The sequence below is a fragment of the Tupaia chinensis genome, unplaced genomic scaffold, assembly GCF_000334495.1.
Source record: "Tupaia chinensis unplaced genomic scaffold, TupChi_1.0 Scaffold149028_1, whole genome shotgun sequence".
Lineage (NCBI taxonomy): Eukaryota > Metazoa > Chordata > Mammalia > Scandentia > Tupaiidae > Tupaia > Tupaia belangeri.
In genome coordinates, this window is record NW_006208874.1 from 62828 (window position 1) to 71174 (window position 8347).

An 8347-nucleotide genomic window follows, 5' to 3' on the forward strand; every position below is an offset into this window, starting at 1 on the left:
TCCGTCTCTCCCCTCCTCGCCCTGCCCCTCCCCTCCTCACCCTGCTCTCCCCGGGCTTCTGCTCTCAGCCTTCTCCCTTTCCCCACTCTCTCCATTCTTCACCTCTTTCTACAGGAGAACAAATACAGGTACCGAATGGGACAAAGTGTCTTCTCTTTAGAGGACGGAGAAAGGAAAGGGTTTCAAACGCGTACAGTTACCTTCCCCTGTTGCATAAGGAATTCGGATCACCACTCCGACTTCTCTGCTCAGCACGGACACACCTGAGTCAGGGACCTCAGTTTAGACTTCGGGATGGAAGGGAAAAAACACAGGCCCAGCTGAAATTTTCATAAGGAGTTAAAATGGAATCATGGTGGGACCAGCAGAGGGTGTAAGGGTTATGTGGCTGAACTCTCACATCGCTGACGGCAGTTTGAGTCCCAGATCCGGCAGCTTGAAACAAGCTGGGTGCATGTGTTTGTATGCTCAAAATCCTGAGAGGGGAGAACAAGGGATTGCTGTGTGGCCTCCTCCCAGGGGATGATTTCTCACTTTTTTTTTTTTTTTTGAGACATTTTTGCTATAGGGCACATGCATTCACCAGAAAGAGAGAGACAGAAAGTCAAAAATCCCCCCCCCCCCCAGGGAAGATGGCCATGCCACAGTCCCTTCTCCTCCATTCTCCTCTATTCTTCTCTCGGGATCCTGGGCCCACACGCACACGTGCCTGGGAGAGTTTAAGCCACCAGGTCCGGGACTTGAACCACAGTTGACTACATGGCAGTCCAGCAACATAGCCATCAGGCCATCTGCTGGTACCAGTGATTTCTCACTTTCTGTCTCTGTCTCTCTCTCTGTCCCTCCAGTGAGCATACATGCCTTATAGTAAAATCTCAAAAACAAAACGAAACAAAACAATGCTGCTCTTGTTCAGAGCTCCGGGCCCCTGGAGCCTGGAGTGTTCTGCAGCAGCGCCGTTTCTGTCATGAAGCTCTCTGAGACTGCAGGGAGATGAAATCCACCTCTCAGCCCCTCGGAGGTTCTTAGCTCTGCCGAGGCGCTGGCAGTCGGGGGTTCTGTTTTAAAAAACTTTCCCCCCCCCTGAGAGTCGTTTTCCTTTAGGGAGAACAGTAAATGTTCATGTTATTGTGAAGTAGTCTATGCAAATGGAAAAACGAAATTCTAGAATTCAGGGAACTTCCAGATCTGGAACGGCAGGAAGGCAACCCAGGCCAGAGGACGTGTCAGGTGGAAAGAGGACTCCGCGGGCGAGGCTGGGGGTGGGCCCTGCACCGGGGCTCCTGCACGCCTGGGAGTTTGTAGCACTCCGAGTGGGGCCAGGGACATCCATGCGATTGCTCCGGGTGAAGTCTGGGCAGCAGGAGTCTTTAAAACTTTCCAGATGATTCTAACTGCTGACGAAGCTGAAGACATAGCCTTCGAGGGGGCCCTGCTACCTCTGCTTTGCATGAAGAGGTGAGGTTTGTACGGGAGGGAAAAATGCGCCCTGGGACGGAGCACCCAGGGAGCCCGGATGGGACCACAAACCCTCATTGTCCATGGTACTACCCACCAGGGACAGAGGAGTTGCCGATCTGACCAAAAGGCAAGGGGTTGCTGTTGTTGCTGTTTCTGCAAAAAATGAAATTAACAGAGAAATTTATTTTTGATGCAAAACCTATTGAAATCTATGCATACATTTTTTGTAATAAGCATTTTTAATTTTTTAATTAAATTTTACATTTAATCACTGTTTCTTTTTACAGTATGCAACATGGCTTTCCCAGCATGGATACGGTGCATATTAGTCAAGTCAAAGGCATTAACATATACATTATTATATGCTAGAGACAATGCAGAAGGGGGTGGGAGAGAGCCAGAAAATATACATATATTTAATAGGCACACGAAAAAGTAAGTTTTTGTAAAGAACAGCTTTTTGTCTTGCACTTTGGCTTCTTTTTTTTCTTTTTTTTTTGGAGAGGGTTTTGCTATAGGGCGTGTGAGCTCACCAGAAAGACAGAGAGAGACAGACAGACAGAAAGCAAGAAATCACCCCCCAGGGTGGATGGCCATGCTGCAATTCCTTCTCCTCCATTCTCCTCTCAGGATCTTGGGCACGCACGCACAAGCACCCAGGATGAGTTTAAGCCGCCGCGTCCGGGACTAGAACCACGGTCGACTACATGGGAGTCCAACGACATAGCCATTATGCTAACTGCTAGTCTCTTGCACTTCGGCCCCTGATGGCATAGATGTAGTTCAATAGATCTAGAAATTGTGACACGCTCGCAAGTCCTCTGGTGTTTAATGTGCACATAAAACTTTATGGTTTATTAAAATGTAAACGAGCGAGGGTCTCCCAGTCCACAAATGGGGTCCTTAACGGCTTGCAGGCCTGATGCGGACAGCAGAGGAGGTGGCTCTTTCCTCTTTGAATTGCGGGAAACGGGGCTGTGAGTTTTCACGAGCTGGGGAGCTGGGCGTCTGGAAAACCTCGGCCTTTGCACTCCCCCGGTGGATCGCAGTCGAGTGTGCCGGCGTGACTGCCAGCAACGGGCCCCACACTGCTGAAATCTCGCTGTTTGCACTGACCTATAAAACGTGTTAGGACAATCTAAAAGAAGGGAAAGGGAGGAAAAATAAAACCAGCCGCAAAGGCGCTCTGAAATGAGGGAAGATTTGGAACGGCTGTGGCACGTGTGCTGTTCTGCCGGCCGGGAGTCAGCGTTCTTTCACTGTGAGAGACGGTTGCACACGGCAGTAACCTGGATGTGCTTAAAGACAAGATTACGCATCCAGAGCAGGCGCTGTCCCCGCAAAGAGCCAGGGGCTTGCCCGTAGTCTACCTCGGACGTGCCATAGCCAGATAGATCTAGAAATCGTGACACCACCGCTGGCCGCAGGACTCTGCAGCCTGCGCCTTCATCGTGTGGCTACTAAAGGTGTCAGAGACAACCTGTGACCTGGGGGTTCAAACACTCCGAGTGCCCTGTCCCAGCCTCGCAGCCCCCGCACCAAACACCTAACGCCCACATGCTTGGCAACCAGTGAATGGCCAGTGAATAGGTCTCAACGTTCTTCTGAGGAGCAAACTTACACAGGACAAATTCAAAACCCACATGGACTGGCTCAGCCAGCCCCTCCAACCAGACCAGACTCCAGGGCCACCTGCAGGGAAGATCCTCTTTCAAGCCCAGGAGACAATTCTCAGACTTGGGCATCTCGCACCCTTTGCTTTTGGTGTTTAAGGTGAGAAGCTGTAGGGCAGTGGTCGAGACTCAGTCTGGAGTCAGGTGAGGCTGTTCGACTCCCAGCTCTGTTCTTTCCTAGCTGTGGGAGTAGGCAGGCTCTCTCAAAGTCAGTGCTCATCTATAAAGCGGAGATATGTGACCCAGTGCACAGGAGGGCTGTGAAGACCAAGGGGAAAGTGGGCAGGAAGAGCCGAGTTAAAGCACGCTGGTTGGAGCAGAGCGGCTTGCCCGTGGTGGGCAACTGCAGCCATTCTGTAACCATGCGGTCACCCCAGAACTGGTATCCCCTGGATCCTGGACGGCAAAGAGAAAAAGCAGACGACACTCAAGTGTCCTGTTTAGTAGTCGTCCCTCCTCCTTCTCTCTATCCTTGTCTTCTTTGCCAGGATTCTCTCTGGGTTTATTTGATTTGATGCATTTTTACCCAATTTCTTTCTTTTTGGGGGGAGTGGGGAGGCTGTAGAGTGCATGTGCTCACCAGAGAGAGAGACAAAGAGAGAAATCACCCCTCGAGGAGGATGGCCACACCGCACCCCCTTCTTCTCCATTCTCTGCTTGGGCTTCTCTGCACACACTCTGCCATATTTCTCAAGCTGCTGACCCGGAACATGGACAAGATTGGCTGTGTGGGATTCATCCACTTTAACCACTGCACCGCTGGCTGTTACCAAAATTTTAATAGTAAATTTGTGACACTTGTATTTTACCAGTTATCTTCATTTATTAGTTAGCCTTCAAGTAGAGAAGCACTATGCTTGGTCTTCTCTGCACACACTCTGCCATATTTCTCAAGCTGCTGACCCGGAACATGGACAAGATTGGCTGTGTGGGATTCATCCACTTTAACCACTGCACCGCTGGCTGTTACCAAAATTTTAATAGTAAATTTGTGACACTTGTATTTTACCAGTTATCTTCATTTATTAGTTAGCCTTCAAGTAGAGAAGCACTAAGTCAGCCGCACAGAGAGAGTGAGTTAGTTCTTGGGTGAAAGTGAAATAAGTGCAACTTCACAACCCCCATGCTAGGCTCGAAGCTGGGCGCTGGGCTGGGGAGCCAGGGGCGGCTGTGTGTCTCATAACTGAGCTCACTGACACTCTTGCCCTGAATTCTCAATTCCTGAGAAGGCCTCACCGTTTATCCTGCAAACTCTGCTTCGTGCTGTCGGAAGCCCCCAGAGCTCCCCGTGCGGTTTACCTGAGTACGCACCATCATGGAGTACGGGCTGTAGACGTCGTGGTGAGCAGGGGACCGTGGTGGCCTTTTTTGGCCACCACCATTGCAGGCCCATTCTCATGGGTGGCAGCCTTCCAGGGGGTGGGTCTCAACTGTACTGAACACCCAGTCCTCCCAGACCCCTAGCGACAGGCAGGGACCCAAAGTCAGCTTCACAGATGACCACCGTGGGGTCCCAGGGACCAGACTGAGGGTGACCCGAGGGGCAGACAGCTGCCCACACCTTCCAGAGTTGGGGACATACTTGTCTCTGGTCTGCACCCCCTAGAGAGACATCCGTCAAGGCTAGTGGTGCAGCTGGCTGCCTGTCCTCAGGTCGGGCCGTGTGTTCTGCCTAAGTTCTCACCTGCGACCCCTCTCAGGGCTCTGCGACTTCCTAGACCTGGTTCTCCAGACTTTCGGGTGAGTCTGTTGTCTTCTGTGGGTCCCTTCTCTGCCCAAGTTACCCAGAACAGGTGTACGCCATTTTCACTAAGAACCCCTGATAACCACAGTGAGGGGGGTGGGCTTTTGTGAAACGACCCTCTTACGACAATCTCTAATCAACCAGCTTTTATACTTTTATTTAATAACATTGGTTAGGGGCCCTCTTCCTTTTTATATCATACAGCCTAGCCAATGCCTTGCGCGTAGTGGGCGCTCAGTAAATATTGTTGTTGAATGAGTGAATGAAGAAATCTAATCATTGAAATGAAGAAGTCACTCAATGGGACCAGCAGGTGGCATAGTGGTTAAGGTGCTGGACTCTCACATGGTTGACTATAGTTCGAATCCCAGACCTGACAGCTTGAAATTCATACCAGGTGTGTGTGTGTGAGTGCCCGAAATCCCAGGAGAAGAATGGAGAAGAAGGGATTGCAGCGTGGCATCTCCTCTGGAGAGGGTGACTTTTCACTTTCCCTCTCTGTCTCTCCAGCAAATGCACACACCCTATGGCAAAAACCTTAAAAATAAAAAGGAAAAGAATTAAATGATGGGGCCAGACGGAGGCATAGTGTTAACATAACACCCTGTGATGCTGTTCCCATGTGGGAAGGTCTCTCGTTCATGTCCCGGAGCCTTCCTGTACACACACGCACACATACATGCACACGCGCACGCACACACACACATACACACATGTGCACACATGCACACGTGCATGACAGTGATCCAGCAACTGAGGCTGACCATGGATCATGGCACGAAGACCCTGTGGGGGGAGGGACCTCCTGCCTCCCTCTGTTTCTCAGGGAAGAAATGAACAAGAAGAACCGACGACAGGAGCTCGACACCAGATTGGACATGCAAAAGCCAGGGCTGAGCTGGACGAGAGCTGGGTCGGACCCCTGCAGGCTGCAGCAGCCACAGAGAAAGAGCAGCCTGGGTTTTGTCCCGTGAACTTACAAGCTAGCCAGGAGGAGGCTGGCATCAAGGGGCCATGGCTGAACAACGAGAGACGCAAATGCGCGTAAATACGGGGTAAATGCAGCAAAGCCATGGAAGACTATACGGACGGCGTGTGCTCGACATTCCTCCCTTGGTGTCTGTCGAATTCCCCCTCATCTGCCAAGCAGAGGACTGTGGGCAGGGGACGGTCCAGAGCAGAACACGGGTGGGCTCACCGAGCCAGTTCCCAATCACGGCAGCCCGAGCACTCACTGCCCGGGATCTGTGGACCGACAGAGCCGTAATAGCAGGTTCGTCTGAGGCAAAATTGCGGTTTCGTTCAAAAACACGTGTTTTGTAATTACAGACGCTAAGGAACCAGCAGCCCTGTGCAGTCACAGCCCTGGTCCCAGCCGGCCCCTGTGGGATCCCCTGAGTCACTCCAAGGCTTTCTCTGCCCTCTGTGCCAGCCAGGCACACTGGGATTGCCTGAAGGGGATCTGATACAGAGATGAATTTCAAAAGGCATAGGGAAACCGGAAGCTTGGCAGCTTGAACACCGTGCCAGGCATGTGCGTGTGTGCCCAAAATCCCAAAAGGAGGGAGAAGCGGAGACGGGATTGCATCGTGACCCTCCCCCCGGAGGGTGTTCTCTCTCTCTCTCTCTCTCTCTCTCTTTTTCTCTCTCTCTCACTTTCATGCTGCTTCTCTCTGGCAAGCATGCACACCCCCTGGCAATTTATTTTAAAAGAAAGAAATACAAATTAATTTTTGTTCATAAGATTTGGGTCCCATCCCCAATATGTCTAATAATTTATAGGCAAGTGTTCCAATGTTTGATGAAACAATCAAAAATCTAAAACACTCTGGTCTCAAATATGTCAGACAGTGGATACTCAACCTATACCTTAAAGAATGAGAACTTTTTTTTTTTTAGAGAGAGGTTTTTCCTACAGGGTGCGTGCACTCGCCAGAAAGACAGAGACAGAGAGACAGAAAGAGAGAAATCACCCCCCGAGGGGATGGCCATGCCGCAATCCCTTCTCCTCCATTCTCCTTTCGGGATCTTGTGCACGCACACACATAGACCTGGCGTGAGTTTAAGCCACCAGGTCCAGGACTCGAACCACGGTCAACTACGTGGGAGTCCAGTGACATAGCCATTATGCTAACTGCTGGCCCCAAGAATGAGAACTTTTTAAGTGACAAAGTTACAGTTTGAAACATTGGTGTCTACTAACTCTCTTCCGACAAAATTTATAATGTAGTTCATTTATTGTCATTGTAACAAATTTGTGATGGTTATTCAAATAAGAATTACTTTTTTTTTTAAAGGTTTTTGCCATAAGAAGTGTGTGCTCACTGAAGACAGAGAGAGGATGTGAGAAGGAAAGTGAGAAATCACCCCCAAGGGGAGATGGCCATATCAAAATCCCTTCTCTTCCTGGAATTTTGGGTACACATGCACATATACGCAGCATAATTTTTCAGGCCGCAGGGTTCAGGATTTGAATCATTGTCGACCATATGGGAATCTAGCACCTTAACCACTGCGCCACCGGCTGGCCCCAGAATTACTTTGAACATGTAGAAAACTAGCAATTGCACATTACAGCTACCTGGAGGGATGTGCATCAAAGCTGCATTCCAGATCAATTATTACTGCCCCTAAGGAAGGACCTACATATCAGCAATTTTTATATCCATCTAGGTAATTCAAATATGCAGCCAAAGATGAGAACATTGAATCGGAGACTTACAGAGTTAGAGATCATCGGTCACGAGAAACTAAATGTTTAGCTCCTAATGTGCTCAATTTGCTTAAGAAAAATGTTATAGAGTGGACAACAGCTAGTTAAGTCTAAAGTTAGGAACTGAGGTTATATAAAATGACTAGGGAGGAAGTAGAATGAAGATATGGAAATAAACCAGTTCAAGGAACAAAAGAAGCCGTATAAAACTTCCAATACTGTCAGTTTGTTTTCTTTTAGCTTTGCTATAGGGTACATGCATTTGCCACAGAGAGACAGAGAGAGAGAGAGACGGAGAGAAGTGAGAAATCCCACCCCAGAGGGGATGGCATGCCACCGTCTCTTCTCCATCCTCCTCTCCAGATTTGAGGCGCCACACACATGTGCCCGTGTGTTTCTTAAGCTGTCGGGTCTGGAACTTGAACTGTGGAGTCAGCTGTGTGGAATCTAGCTGCTTTAGCCCCCAGGCCACCCAGCTTACCCAGCACTTAAAAAACAAAAAAAAGGAACGGTGTTGAATAAATCACTGTCACGTTGTGCTAAGATGTAGCTCTTAGCAGATCACGTGGCTGATAAAACAACCTGAAAAGCTAGACACCCAACAAATGTTTGAAGATTAAAGGACTTTTAAAAACGGAATTATTTATTTAATTTTATATATTATTGTTTTTAATATGATGTAATCGGGCACACACAGTCACCAGAGAGAGACAGAGAAAGAAGTGGGGAAGCAAGCTACCAGATCTGGGACCTGGC